We start from the raw sequence: 16123 nt of genomic DNA, 5'->3' as shown, positions 1-16123 counted from the left end.
TATTATTTTTTTCTTACCTGCACTGATTGTTTGGATGGGGGACTTTTATCCATTTCCGCAGTCACACAATCAATCAATCAGTAGCTGAACTGGGTTCCACACAGTCACAAAAACAAATTAACTGAAAAAGCCTCAAAAACAAAAACGCAAAATAAATAGCAAAAACAAAAGCACCAAACTTAATTCGTTCCGGAAGTCCATTTGACTTCCGAAATGTTCAAAAACCAAGGTGCAGCTTCTGATTGGTGCAGGCAGCCCAGAAACAATAGATGTTCAGCTTCCAAAAAATGTTCGAAAACTGGAACACTTACTTCCAGTTTTTCGCTGTTTGGGAACCAAGGCATTTGAGAACCAAGGTACCACTGTAATAAAAATGTAAGAGTGTCATCATGTGAAGTCAGAGTACAGCCCCCACTGCAGGATTTGCAGTGCCTCGTCACAATTCTGGATTTGCATGAAGTCAGGCTGGGGTAGGGAAAGAGAAGGCAAGGTTACAATATCCATCAACTGAACTTAAAAAGTAAAGGGACCCCTGACGTTAGGTCCAGTCGCAAACGACTCTGGGGTTGTGGTGCTCATCTTGCTTTACTGGCCGAGGGAGCCGGCATACAGCTTCCGGGTCATGTGGCCAGCATGACTAAGCCGCTTCTGGTGAATCAGAGCAGCGCACGGAAATGCCATTTACCTTCCCGCTGGAGCAGTACCAATTGATCTACTTGCACTTCGTGCTTTCAAACTGCTAGGTTGGCAGGAGCAGGGAGTGAGCAACGGGAGCTCACCCTGTGGTGGGGATTCGAACCTCATCTTAAAGATAGAGCTACATAGATAATCACGGGGTCTGTGTGCAAAAGATCCTGCAGAACAGGAGGGAGGAAGAAGTGTGGAAATGGGGGTCGTTTGAATAAGAGAGTAGGCCTGGGCGATGTCAGGTTGTCAACATCATGATGTATCACCAGCCAAACATTGTGATCTGGCAATACACCGCGATGTTGAAACAAGCTGTTCAGCTGGGAGGCACAAAGCCCCCCCCCCCAGCTGAGCATTAAATTGCTCCTGTCCCCCAGCTGAGTGAGCCCCAATGCCTCTCCAGACTGAACACAAGGTGTCAGGGCTAGCTCGCCTGGGGGGTGGGAGCAGTTTAACGGAGCCCGCCCCCCACCTCTGGCTTGTGCTAGCCAGAGGTGGGGGGCTGCTTTAAACTGCTCTGCTGAGGAGTGCGCAGCTGCCCATGCCTTAGTGGAGCAGTTTAAAGAAGCCAAGGGACAAGCTGAATGTGCCCAGCGATACAGCTTGCTCCTCCCTCTGCAGTATGAGGGGACAGCATGGTGACTTCACCCAGCAATATATCGTGGGTGAAACCGCTGCTGCTCCTAAGTCCATCTGCCACCAGCAGCCCAATGTTGAAAGCGGCACTGGTAGCAGAGGAATTCAGGAGCAGTGGTTTCACTTGCAATATCCCGCTCTGTGAAGCCACCTTCATGCTCTGCCCCTCATACCGGTCCTGGGCCTATAAGAGGGGGGTGGCTTCAAAATTGGATGGAATGTGAAAAGTGTGCTAAGTAGTTTTAATGTGCAGGAGGGGAAAGATGCAGGAAGCTATCATGGGCTTGGTCTGTGTGGGAGGGGGGCTGTAAAAAAAGGAGAGGGAAGATGAGGGTGAAAACAGGGGTGCAGGCAAAGCGGTACTGCAGAATGAAAGAGAGAGGTAGCTTCAGAAATGGGTTTGGGAAAGTGAAAAGGGACCTGAGCTTGCCAAGTAAGTATGTCATCAAAGTGTGATTTCAGGCAGCCTGTGGTCCAATGCCGACGTAAGGTGCTCATCGAACACCAGCTAAGACCAACCATCTGAAGCCGATTAGCAGCATGATGAACAGCAGTCAAAGGCGCTGGTTTGGTGTAAGGTTAGATGCCCTCTGTCCTCGCCCAACTTCTTCAGGCAAATTCCGAGCCCACAGGGCTATTCTGTAGTGAAAACAGCCAAAGGGAGATCCAGCCATGGATTTCCCATGTCCCTTCACTTTCAGCCCTCAGCCACAGGCAAATGTTGGATTTGACCTCAAGGCCACACCCCATTTCACAATAGGTGAATGGGTGTCTAATAGTGGCTCAAGTGACCTGAGTGCATGAAATATACTCGGAGTCGAGAGTGGATTTCATGCTCTTTATTCAGCTCATAGTGGGGAGGAGGAATGGAAGTTCCTCCACAATATCTGCTTTATATACATTATTTACACAATGGGCCCCACGTGATTGGCTAATTCTGGGATTCTCCTGTGGGCCAATCAGGTTGTGGATTAACTTTCACCTGGAGCTGGATTGGGTGGCTCCTGCGGACCAATCGTACTGCTGCATTGTTCTAGGACCAATCAGACTGCTGCATTTTGGATCCTATTGTTCTAGGACCAATCAGACTGCTGCATTTTGGATCCTATTCAGCTCAGTACATAACAGTGCACATTGTAGAACACCCACCCCAGAATTCTCTGTAACTCGTAGAAGTCCTGTGTTCAGGTCTGAATGTCACTGGGCAGGAGGAAAGATTCGTTTCAGCTCTAGTGAGAGAGAAAAAGGGACAGAATAAGAATGGGCCCCAAGGTTTGCTATAAGCAAACCTGATTGCAGCCTGCTTCAGCAGGAGTCCAGAATAGGCACTGAAGTAAAATATTCTACCACTTGATCATTTTTCTATTAGCTTGAGAGAGCTCATTATACAATGTAGAAGAAACTTGTACATTATATTGAAAACCTTGACTTATTCATTGTGTGCTGGCATTTAGCATAATAAAAATGTTAAAATGTTTAGTCACTTGACACTTACCACCTCACTTACATGCTGGTTTTTCTTTATGTAGTTATGAACACATTTAAAGCTTCTCAACTTAAGTTTTTTTTTAAAAAAAGCAACAGCGACACAGAGAAATACCCAGATATTACATGTCAAAAGAGATGCTACAGTTGTGGCAGGCTGTTGTGTAACTGCCCTGCATCTTCACTCTCTTCTTTTACAGTTTTGCAAACATTCACAGTTCTGAATAAAAAATTATCTCTGGTGTACTTCAGAAAATAATGTAGCGCTTATGAATGGCGGAATGAAGTTCAAGGGAAACATCCATGGTGCCAAGACATGAGCAAAATCTTCAAAGGCCTTTCCCAATCTCCCCTTCCCCCTGTGAATACAGAGCAAGTGGCCTGTGTGGTTGTAATTTATTACTAGGGGATAAATTTGATTCCATTCACATTTGAATCTGTATCTGTCAAATCTACGGTTTCTGAAACAATATGAGAACCAAAATGCAACCATCCAGCAGAATTACCAGAATTCAAAAAGTATTTCAAAGTATTTAAGGTGTTCGGTAGAATTAGGCACTAAAATAAGTTCAGCAAGTAATTATTATGCTCAGAAATTAAGCTAAGCCCTAAGTCTGAGTCCATAGTTACCAAGATCCTTTGGTTTCAGTGAGGAATCAGGAGCAAAGTGAAGACGCTGGTGGGGAGGCAAAGAACTGCCTCTCATCCTCTCAGCTACATGGACTTAGATAATTTTGTTCCATTCAGAGATGGAGTCACAACGGTGGAGTGATTAAATTATCCACCAATTGAATGTGAAATGTCCACCTGTCCTAATTACTGTCACATTTGCAGTATCCTTTAACCCAACTGGAGTTCCCTGCATAGTCCATTTGGGGGTCCTTTGATGCTTGTCTGAAGTTTCACAAACTATCTAGTCAGCACATTCTTCCCTAGTACATCTTCTTTGAACTTGCATCCATCTGTGCCATCTTCTTGCCATTGCTCTCAACACAGGACACCATTTGGGTCATGCCTGCACCGTTGTTATGGCTTCCTGAACCTGTAAGGACCTTCTCACTCTCCTTTTTACTGAAAGTACCAGCCAACGAAAATAGCAAGCAAGGCCTTTCTCTCAGTTGATATCCAAGTCATCTTGGATAGCTTAGCTGTTTAGAGCTAATCCCCATCAAGGGCTGCGCTCCCTTGGAGTACTCTCCTGGGCACACCTTGCCTGGCAATGGTGGGCAGGGCCAGAGCCAAACATTGGTGGGGCCATCATGTCTCTCTCTCCCTGCCCCCCTTGAACACCCTCTTTTCTCCTTCCGAGGGCGTCCAGGGGAGGGACAAATCACTCTTGCCCATGATCTGAACTGCAGAAGGCTTTGCGCTCACACTTCTTCCTTGCTCCATTCACTTTCCTCCCGCATCATTCTCCTTCCCTGCCTTAAAGAAAAGAGACTTTTGTTTTTCTTTGTTTTTACGTTTTTAGTGAATTAGAGTGCATACCTACCCTCTTATCCTTGAGGAGCTCTAGTTGCTTCTGTGTTAACTTACACATTTAATATTAATCTGTATGATGTTCTGCATACCTTTTGTACTTCAAGCCTTTGCTGCAAAATTGGGCCAAAAAATAAAAAAGTATTACCAATTTGATTTTCAATAACTATATTTATGTAAGTTATTCTTTTTCTGAATATTAGAAGCGGTTGCATGGATATATTTCTCTCTCTTCCTTTCTCACAGATGTGATTTCCCCCCCTCCATTGTCAACATTATTGTTGATCCTGAAATTATAGTGTAAGGAGAGTTATTTGCTAGGAGATGTTGCAAATAAAAAATGAGTTTCAGAAAATAACTACAACAGAAACATTTAAATAAACATAGAGATTACAGAGAGAAACACAAATATAGTTCCTAGGGGCTCATTTGACTTCATCCTACTGCATGATTTTCAGAGCTATCTATAAGTGGAAGGAAGGAGGGGACACAAGCACTTAACAGAGATACTATTAAGCATTTTTCAGTATGAATCTTTACTTGTTACTTATCCTTCCTTCTCTACCTGTAACTATGTAGAAGAAACCACCTCACTCCAAGCATTTCACTGAAAATTTGCTTTTTGCTCTTGACACTGGGTGTCCTGGCCTCCTCAGATAGTGAGTCTAATGGCGGGGGTTTTACAGTAAAGAGATCTCTCAATATCCCCCATCCAACAGAATGGCAGGTGCTTTGTTAAGCATACAGTGGACTATTATGCAGTGACCAGTCTAGCACTTCCACTCTTCTGATTTAAGTTGTAAATGGTGTTGGGATATTTCAGTTCCACCTTAAAAGGGAGCAGGCTTTCTGAGTCACAGAGTCTGCGTATTTCCTGTTCACAGGATGTTTATGTTTTCTGTTGCTTTCGTTTCTCTCTCTCGGTGCCTGAACGCTGAAGCAGGCGGTCATGTTTTTTTCTCTGTTCTGACTAACGCAGAATAAACTTATAAATAATGCTCTCTTGCGTGCATCTTTCGCTGTGCATTATCTGCTGATAAGAGCGTGCACTAGCCCTGGAATGTGGCAAGCTATTTCTGGAACTTGTGTCGCTAATTGCTGATACTGCGTGTCTACGGGAGATCGATGGACGTCCGGAGGCGACGTGGGGCCATGATGGACTTTGTCTCCCTGGCAGTATCCCAACAACAGGTTACGGGCCCAGATTCACGGCACTTACAGGAGAGTTTACTGCGTCAGTTTGGAGTGTGGCATACTGTGTGTGAGGCCCCTCCAGTTCCTCTGACAGATAGATGGAAGGCCCAACATTCAAAAGCCATAGACGTATTAGTCTTGTCCGTCTCTCTGGAGGAAATTGCCACGCTAGCTGGCAATACGACTGCACATCAGATGTGGAATGCTTTGAAGATAGCCCATCTGCCAGTCATCCCAGCCCAGAGTTTGACTGTATCGGAGGTCCTGGCTGTTTCCCAGAATGAGAGTGTATGCAGGGATGCCGAGGGCACCGGTTGCAAGCTGCAGGGGGGGCTGACTGTGATGTCATCCCAGGCAGCATTCCAGCCTCCAGGGGGAGCCAAGGAGTTGGCAGCTGAGAGCTCTGTTTCTCATGGGAGCCAAGGTCATCCTCACAGATACCGGAAGACCAGAAGTAAACAGAGACAGATGCCTGCAGATGGCCAGAAGCAGAGGGAGGGTGAAAAGCCCACGCCAGTGGAAAACAAGGCCTTGTTTGCTGGCACAGCTTCACCAAAGGCTAAAGGCAAGTCTGATGGCCAGGGGCAGGGGGGCAAGCTGCAAAAGCCCACGTCGGTGGAAGACAAGGTTTTGCTTGCCAGAAAAGCTGCTCCAAAGGCCAAGGCCAGGTTTATTGTTGACTCTGGATGCACCAGCCATTTGGCAAAAGACCGGCATCTCTTTATCTCCTTCAAACCTCAAGACGGTGAGATCCACCTGGCTAATGGAAAGACGTTACGAATTGCAGGAGAAGGGACTGTGAAACTGGCAAGTCTGCACACTACCATCAAAGATGTACTTTATGTTCCAGGTGCTGCAGACAATTTGCTCAGTGTCCCACAGCTGACTGGGCATGGCTTTGAGATTTCCTTCAAGAGGAGCGTCTGTGTCATCAGAAAAGGCAAAGAGGACATTTTGCATGCAAAGTTTATAGATGTTTTGTTCTGTATAACTTATGATGACAAAGCTGTTGCTGTGTCTAATGTTGATTCATGTTGTGTTGCACAAACTAACAAAGTTCTTCATGCAGGATGCATTCATGATGCACACAGAAGATTTTGTCACCTCTCTTGGCAGGCGCTGGCCAAGATGCCAGAGATGGTTGAGGGTTTGAACATCAAACCCTGTTTCACATGAAATGTGTATCTTGTGCAGAGAACAAGATGAAGGTTGCTCCAAAAGGCAAGGAGTCTAGCAAGCAGGCTTCCAAACCCTACCAGCTAGTCCACACAGACCTGGTTGGTCCACTTGCGCCCTCTTTGGGTGGAGCAAGGTACTTCATGGTTCTAATTGATTCTTTTTCCAGGTACATTCATGTGTTTATGCTCGAGCAGAAATCGCAAGCGTTTCCTAAGTTCAAGGCATTCTGTGCTTGGTTGGAGAATGTTCACGGTAAACACATTGGTTGTTTGTTTACTGATCGAGGCGGGGAGTTCACTTCTCAGCAGTTTGAAGCTTTCCTGAGTGAGAAGGGAATCCAGCATGACTTGTCAATGCCTACATTGCCATGGATGAATGGGCTTGCGGAGCGAGCAAATCAAACGTTGCTGCAAGGAATGAAAACCTTGTTGCATGATGCCAATCTCCCTGATAAGTTTTGGGGGGAGGCTCTGTCGAATTTTGTTTACACTTTTAATCGCAGATTGTCATCACCTATTGGTTGTACCCCCTATGAGAAGATGTTTGGTAAGAAACCCAACATCAAGCACATGAGAATCTTTGGTTCTGACATGTGGGTACACACCCCACAAAGCAACAAGCTTGGGAAGCGTGGGGCACATGGTTTGTTCATGGGGTACGAAAAAGGTGCATACAGGGTATGGATGACTAACTCTAAGTCCATTAAGTTCACAAGGAGTGTTGAATACAATCCTAAGTGGGGGGGAAATGTGGGAATTTTCCAGAGTTACCCAGAGGAAGATGAAGGTGATGTGAAAAAAAGCAGATGATGCTGAGGAAGCTGAGGAAGCTGAGGATGATGATGATGATCAGAGTTCAGATTCCAGCTCAGTGGGCAGCGCTGCTGCTGATGTTAGCGACAGTGATGACACAGCAGACTACAAGAGCGCAAAGGCCTCAGTCAGACCATCTGATGCGTCTGACAATGAACAAATGGTGTAATGGCTGCAGAGGAGAGAGAGAGAGAGAGAGAGAGAGAGAGAGAGAGAGAGAGAGAGAGAGAGAGAGATCAGTTGGAGTGTAAAGTGTACATTTAGCTACACAGGCATCCATGCAGAAACCACACATGTTATTTTGAGCTGTTAGCTGGATCTGGAATGAGATCCAAAAACCAACTCCCCCAGGGAACACCTTCAGCAAAAGGAAGAGAACTAACAACAGGGGTCAAGAAATTGAGGCATGGAAGAACCAGGAACTGGTCCTGCTTCAAGGCTCCCCCTGCCAGGACTTCAAAGGCACTTCTCCTGCTGTCTACACAGACTGCTTTGGGATTTGGAAAGATGTCCCTCTGTAGACATCTAGCAGGGATTGTTGTTCTGCTCTCAAAAGGCCATGAAAGGGGGGCCCTGCTATTGGATCTGGGTATATAAGGTTTCTTGCGTGTATCACATCATGCACCACGCAAAAAACAATTGTGCCTTTCTAGCTCCATCAAGATCTGACCCCTCCATGGGGCATGGGGGTGCTACTGCCTTTGGAGATACAGCGAAGGTGCCTCTTATCACACTCTCCGAATGAGCACGCCAGCATTCCTTGCATGGGGTATTCATGGGGAATGCACTGGGTTGTTTTACTGGAAAGCTATGCCTTCTAGGTACTTCTGAACTGTGAAGTGCCTGGCACACTACTGGCACTAAGTCAATGTTAAATGGTAGTTTCTGTAATATATATGTCAAAATAAAAGTTATATGAAACTTTTTTAAAAAGGGGAGCTTCCTGAATTAACTCTTCAGCCCCCAGTCTACCTGACCACTCTGCCATAGAAGGATCATAATACTATTCCAGCTTGTTTGGCTATTGTAAGGGATACTGAGGGTCAAGGTAGAACTGACAATATCTACATCATAAGCAACAATGTCCTTTTTATTTTAGAAAAACATTTGTAGCAGTAGGGGGCAAATATTGTAGAGACCAGAGCACAAAGGAAGGTGAAATTTAACATTTTCTCCCCACCTCTGTCCATGGGCGCAGCTAGGATTTGGGGGGGGGGCAGCCAGTTGAGTACTTTCAATGCTTTCCAATACTGTTTGTGGATCTAGGAGGGACAATTGCCCCCCTGTCCCCCCCCCCAAGCTACTCCCATGCCTCTGTCTTGACAAAAATTTCATCCTTGCCAATGGAATCTTCCTTTCCAAGTCAGCTAGCTAGTGTGGAGGGCTATTTTCATTGGAACTATGCTGGGGGAAGGAAAGAGTTAAACCTCCCCTTTCCAAAGTCCTGTGATCCCAGTAAAAATTGTGGGGAGCATGCCTGCTATTAATGCTTTGAGGGGCAATGGATGACGCTAATTACAAGTTTGGTAGGGTTCTGAGATAATGTATGTGAAGTTTGTGAACAATGCTATATAAATGCAAAGCATTATGATGATCAATGGCAGCTTCAGATTTACAGGGGATTTCATAAACTCATTGCACATTTATAATCTAGTATGCAGGGAAACTGGGAACTGTTTGCATTCTGCTGAGCAGAATCCACCTGGCACCTGTAAGGAATGAAATCTTGTATGCCTACTGTCTGAAGAGAAAGTGCATGTGTGAGGCAAGGGGAGACAGGGAAGCAGAACAGCATTATCTATAGACCCCACTTTTGGAGATAAGGGCCCTTAAATCTATAGCAGGGTGGGGGGTTGTCTTCACATCCCCCTACAGTAAGCTTTTATCTTAACCGGATCAAGTTTTTTGAGTCTTTAAAATGTGGATCCCCTCCTGCTACTCATTACTGGGCTCTACTGTTTGTACAGGTCTCTCACTTTGATGTAAAACTTTGGCTTACAGGTCGTATTCGGCATCTTGATTGGTATTAATGCTCCTTGGAGATTTGCATAGAATAATCTGACCCACTACTGAAAGTTTCTTAGGAAAGAATTTTCTCCTGCTTTTAAACAAAAGGATTCAAGAACAAGACAACCAAAGATTTAATTTATTTGACGGAAAATATTTTTCATTCAGTTACTCATGGGGGAGCGAAAGTTTTAAGTGATCTGTGCTTTAAGAATTTGAGGTCTCTTTTAGTACCATAAGGCCTATGTTTTAAGAATGCTAAGATGTGATCCCTAGTACTTCCCTAAATGAGGCATTGCTAACTCCACTTAGTGTTTATTCTTTTCCCCCAGTCAGGCTAGAAATAAGCCCAATGGTCCAATTGGAAATCCACATTCTACCTACCCTTCCTTCAGTATTAACAGGCAAGACCATGTGAAACCATGCTTTGGCATGGATCCAAAAAACTACTTTAGCAAACCTGGTGGATTTTGCCTGCAAGGTAATTTTTAAAAGAAACTAAACAGCAGGTCATCCTGACATACCACAAACTACTTTGGAAATTCCCATTAGCTTCACAAGTCATTTGTGGTGGTGTGTGTGGTGTGACTCTACCTTCAGGGCCCTGTGATGGCTGCTCCTTCAATCGTTATCTCAAGTCGGGATCATCTGTCCAGGAGATCAGAATCCATTGGAACTAGAGTCTGAGATTGATCTCTTTGATGGAGAGTAGAGAAGGTTGCTAGATCCTGAAAACTGGACCTGCAGTAGCCACAGAAATGCATATATACAACCAGTTCTATTTTTTCTAGAGAAAGAGGTGCCATAACTCACCATGAACGCCTCCCTCATTCTCTTAGAATGGCAATGGTGCCCACCTGAGGGGGCTGGAACTGAATTCCAGCGAGTTCCAGATGAAAAAAGCCCTGTATATAACAATGTTCATGCCACTGAAAGTTGGGAAATGGATTCTAACTAAAAACAGGAAGCTGGCGATTGGAAGCTGGAGGCTTATTCAAAAGACCAGACTCTCTACTCATTCAAACCTAACTGTGAAACTGACACAAAGGCAAACCAGACTTGAGGTTCTTAGTCAGGGTGAAACAAATTTCAACACGTGCTGTTACCCTCTCAGGAAGAAAGCCCAGAAGGCAAGAGGGAACAAAAGATCAAAATTACAAATTTATATAAATGCATGTAAGTTTGATATGAGGGGGCTAGTGGTAACCAAAGATCAAATGTAGAAATTGTTGGTTTTGGTAAAATGATAAAATATTGGTTAAATAAAAAAGAATTTTCCCTTGTTTGGGGCAAGTACTTTTGGTGGGAAAACTCCAGAAGAGATTTGAAATCACAAAATCACAAAACTTGCAGCAAAGTGGGGAAATATAGCCTGATACCTTTAAAATATCTCCTTCTAAGTTGCTTCCAAAGTTCCCCACTTCCCTTAGCATAGAAATGTGGGAACGTTGTGGAAAGTAGGAGAGGCTATATTGATTAAATATTATCCCTCCTCACTCACGCTAATGAGCAAGTAGCAGAGCACATTTCCTTGCACTTTGCTAGAAGCAAGTTGATGGATTTTTTAGAATCATTTAAGTTAAGCAATCCAGTCTGGCTTGTCCAGATTGGATTGTTCCTGGTAAATTTCCCCTTTATTTTCCTCTTTAAAATAATAATAACACGACAGTCTTCTTTAAAAGTAATGGTAAAATTTACTTACATTCAGTTCACAGTATTGTCCTGAAGGCAGGCTTGATCATGTAGTTACAGTTACATTTGTCGAGAAAAGAAGTCTGAGCTAGGCGTCAGACTTTCTACCTTGTGGCTTCCATCCTCTGTAACGATAAGCCATGTGCTGCTGGCTAAGAGCCAGCAGAGAGGAAGTTGGCAAAAGATCCAAAGGACCAGAGTCCAAAAGAGAGGCAAAGAGCAAAAGAGGAAGATGGCTGCGTGACTGGCCCTTTTATAGGGTCTGGTAGGGTCATGCCCACCTACCTAGTCACACACAGGGGGAGGATGCTCCAGAGCAGGTATCACAGGAAGTCCTCCCTGTCTGGAGCAACATTCCCCTATTTGTCCACTCTGTTTTATTTGACTGCTACAGTGTTGATACATCCCACAAGAAAGAGACCACGTTTGGTAAGTTAAGAATGGTTTACTTACAAACTCTTCAAAGGTCAGGTTCATGTGCTTTTCCAAAAAGCAGCAAGAAAAGACAGGCAGTATAACTTAGGTTCCAAAATGGTAAGAGTGTCTAAATTATTTGTATAGAAACACATAGATGGCTGGCTTAGGCCTTGCGGTCTAAGCTTGGAGCATCCAGTTTAGATCTCCTTACCGGTAGGTTTCACATGGTAGAAATGAGAGATAACAGTGTTTGATAACTCTCCCAAAGCAAGGGGAAGTGACCTATCTAGCCTGCCAGGATAGCTTGCTCTATGGTATTAACCCCTTCATGCATTAATTAGACTTAATCATGTTGGTTATATGAGGCTGATTTATCCCATAGAAATTTATGTGGAATATTACAGTGCATGAAATGTGTTTGAATGTTTCAAAGCCTGGAAATTGTAACCATTTGAGGCAGTATAGGTTGGGCATGCCAAGATGTATATTTCCACAGTGAAGATGGCTACAATACTGGTAGTGCAATATAGGTATATTTCTATTTCATTGCCGTGGTGACTACTTCACCACATCAGTTTTGCAGCTCTTTCTACATGTTATCATTTCTGTAGAGTAGCAGGGTCTGGGCTAGATGAACTGAACACTCCTTGCATTGTTAGCCTATAGAACTAATGTACAGCAAAAAAAATATGCTTTGGAGGCTCTTTTTAGCATCTCTGCAGTTGGCCAAGAATTGTGTGCTTCGTTACAAGGTGGAAGCATACACACACACACACACACTACAGCCAAAACAATGATTACATTTTATACTTCCAGATGACTGTTACCTAGAGATGTGGCTCTCTTGACTATCTGCCTCTCTGAAACACAATTTCTTTTGCTTTGTATGGAGCATCGTTACTCTCTGCTATTTCCTCCCGCTCTCCCTGACATTTGTTAACCTTCCAGTAATGAAATTCACTTGCATTAATGGCTTAGATCTCGCTATAGTTGTTGTCCTCACACTTGCTCTGTACCTTTTGTTATCTTTGCTGCAGGCATCCATTAACACTCACACACTGACTCTCTGCAGCACTTCTTAACGGTTGCATACTTGTTACTAAATTTCACAATTTAGAGCATATTGAAACATTTCTGTAGTTTATTTATGCCACACATCATACTAATTTTCCATTTTATTTCTAAGACATGGCTAATTAGTTGCACACGTTTTTTACAGAGACCTACTTAATTATTCCAAAGATGTATTGGTTGACTTCATAGTCAAGGAGATGAAAATTGCCCTCAGCCCTCTGAGCCCCAGTGAGGAGAGAGTCCCAAATTTGCTTCCTATATCACAGGTGTGGGGACCGTTTGGCCTTCAGATGTTGCTGAACTACAACTCCCATCAGCCCCAGCAAGCATGGTCAATGGTCAGAGATTATGGGGGTTGTAGTTCAGCCACATCTAGCGGGCCAAAGGATTCCCACCCCTGCTATATCGCTTTTGCAAAATTCCAATGACCACCACAGTTAGGGTTGTACAAAACCACCACCCAGAGAAAAAATGTTCATCTTACAGCTTCTGTTTCCCCTTACTTTGATAATTCTTCAGATGGATTGCCTGATTGTTGGAGCACTGGTGGGAGGGGTGAGAGAGAGAAGGGGGGGGCGGATAAGCCGGACACCCCCAAACTAGGCCCTCCAGATGTTTTGGGACTACAATTCCCATCATCCCTGACCAATGGTCCTGTTAGCTAGGGATGATGGGAGCTGTAGTCCCAAAACATCTGGAGGGCCAAGTTCGGGGGTGACTGGGATAAGCTAAGCATGCTAAGACCCATGTGTCGTACCTGTTGGATATTCCATTGTCCTTCAGGAAATACTTTAATTTTGAAGTGTTCTTGAAAGGAATTTTAGTTTTAAAAGGAATTACTTACTTTATAGCATTTCTGCCAATCCTTTTTCCATCTTCTACTTTACTGCAAAACTTCAGGCCTCTTTTAATGGATAATAACCAGGTCTTTTCCATTCTTCATTAGCAACAAGCCACTTCGTTTAGATCAGGATGTAAGAGAAGGAAGCTGTCCTTTTACCTTGCTGATGGGTTTAAGCTCCCCCTGAGGGATCACGTTTGCTACCTGGAGATGCTTCTTGATCCTTCTTTGTCACTAAGGTTCCAAATGGTCTCCATGGGATGGAGTGACTTCCACCAGATTAAACTGCACAGGAGCTGCTAGTAAGGAGAGGCGATGTCACAGACCAGCTCTTCCAGCATCACAGCACTGCCCCTTCACTGTCCCAGAATGCAGCAGCAACTCAGCTGCCATCAAACAGGGCCTGTGGAAATACTGCCCACCCTGTCACTGCCAATGGTGCAGCAGTTCTTCTAGACTGATATCACCTCACCACTGTTATTTGTGCCATGGTAAGCTTCCAATACGACTATTGTAATGTGTTGTGCATGAGGCTGCCCTTATAAACTACCTGGAAATAACACTTGATTTAAACAACAACAACAACAACCAGCTACTAATTTGCTAGCTATAGTTTTCTGTGTGGCAGAGTGCAGTCAAAACCAGCAGTTCATGTTTTGCTAGATCGTGGGTGTTATGTCCTTCTTTGGTGCCCAGGGTGTGCATGTGTACATACACGGAGGATTAAAAAAAACCCCTGCTGTGCCAGCCCAAGCCTTGCCACCAGTGCTAGGCAGGTGGGCATGGGGCACAGAGGCTTCGCACAGCCATGCTGCACTGTGCTGCACTGCACCGCTTGCCCACCCCCTCAGGGGAGCATATCTAGGCACATCCCCCCAACTCTGGCTGGGTGGCGACGGGGCTGGGGGGTCAGCAGCAATGCCAGGCTGGGCTCTGGGGCCCAAAGACCCCCGGCAGCAGGTAGGGTGGGGATCCTTGAGATCCTGGTTCATGTCCCCTCAAAATCATGCGCCCAGGGCTATGGTCCTCCCCACACTATACCCCTGTGCTAGGTAGGCACATGATAGGAGCTGAAGCTCACAGAGGTTTCCTGTAAGTTTGCTAAAGAGAACTCTGTGAGACACTCCCACTGTGCCCTGACAGGGAGGAAGTAGCTATATATAGTCTCTTACCTGCATGGGTGGGGATGCGGATGGCACTGTGGGTTAAACCACTGAGCCTAGGGCTTGCCGATCAGAAGGTTGGCGGTTCAAATCCCCGCCACGGGGTGAGCTCCCGTTGCTCGGTCCCTGCTCCTGCCCACCTAGCAGTTCAAAAGCACGCCAAAGTGCAAGTAGATCAATAGGTACCACTCTGGCGGGAAGGTAAACGGCATTTCCGTGCGCTGCTCTGGTTCTCCAGAAGCGGCTTAGTCATGCTGGCCACATGACCTGGAAGCTGTACACCGTCTCCCTCAGCCAATAAAGCGAGATGAGTGCCGCAACCCCAGAGTCGGTCAAGACTGGACCTAATGGTCAGGAGTCCCTTTACCTTTACCTTACCTGCATGGGCACATCCTCCTTTTTGTCTCTTCCTGAGCTACATGCTCAGACTCCATTTTAAGCTTGTCTTAAGTATGCCTTTGTAACTTAATTACCATTTTAAGCCTACCTGAACAAAGCTGCTGCATCTGTTACTCTTCAACAATTATTCTGAACAGAGCCGTAGCTAGGTGATCTTGTGCCCCTGGCAGAACCGACCAGATTGCGCCCCCAGCCACGGACAATTTAGCTCTTCCTTCCGCCTCTCCTCCACCCCCTCCACCCATTCAATTCACCCTCTATTTAAAACCATTTCTTATGAGGCAATAATCGATATTTATATTTATGGACATGTTTTAAAGCTGATTTTGCGCCACCCCTCAAATCGCCTGCGCCACCCCCTAGCTATAGCCCTGAGTCTGAATGATTAAATGTTATTTTTATTTTTTACAAAACTGTTTGTGTCTTTATTGTTTTCAGGGTGATAAAAGTGGATAATGCAAGGAATATCCAGTCTGCCTTAAAGCACCCTGGATTACTTAAACTAAAAGGCTAAAAGTAGCCTATCTAAGCTTCCTTTTAAGCTGCAAAGGGATGGCACTCTGCTAAACTCATAAACCTGAGGAAGGAAGGATAATATCTAATAAATACATCCTCTCCTAACCTCTATTCACATACCAACACGCTGCACGTTGAGACATATTTTACCAGCCTCATCCAAGTGCACTCGCTCTCTAAGCCCATTTCCAGGCACAATTTAAAGTACTTTTGATGACTATTAAAGCCCTTCATGACTTGGGACTGGAGTACCTGAAAAACCAGCTACCTCTGCAGCTCCCACCATGCACAGAGCTCATCACTGGGCGCCACGTGGACTGAGGTACAGTGAACGGCCACCTGAAAGAGGGCTGTCTTGGTGGTGGTGCCCCATCTATAGAATACGCTTCCAGAGAGGCTTGTCTGGTGACACAATGCTATGTGAATCTGTCTGTTTCCCCAGGCCTGTTAAAGAATTTCTCACATTGATTTTATTGGTTTTGTGCCGCTTTTATCTGCTGTTTTAAAATCTTTTCGCTGTTTATCTTATATTTTATCATTGT

The 16123-nt window shown here is 44.9% G+C and overlaps 1 long non-coding RNA gene across 1 annotated transcript in view; it reads right to left on the bottom strand.

Annotated features, from left to right (window-relative positions):
• Positions 1-262: 262 nt before the first annotated feature.
• LOC310714525 overlaps positions 263-16123 on the bottom strand; it is a 39641-nt gene continuing 23780 nt past the window's right edge. Inside the window, exons 2-3 of the long non-coding RNA XR_014529867.1 lie at positions 2473-2552; positions 263-465 (exon numbers count right to left, since the gene is read on the bottom strand). This is a non-coding gene — a long non-coding RNA (uncharacterized lncRNA). The remainder of the gene's footprint in view (positions 466-2472; positions 2553-16123) is intronic.

The sequence above is a fragment of the Podarcis liolepis genome (assembly GCF_965112155.1).
Source record: "Podarcis liolepis genome assembly, chromosome: 8".
NCBI lineage: Eukaryota > Metazoa > Chordata > Lepidosauria > Squamata > Lacertidae > Podarcis > Podarcis liolepis.
The sequence above is the reverse complement of the archived record's forward strand: the minus strand, read 5'-3'. Positions and strand labels throughout refer to the sequence as shown.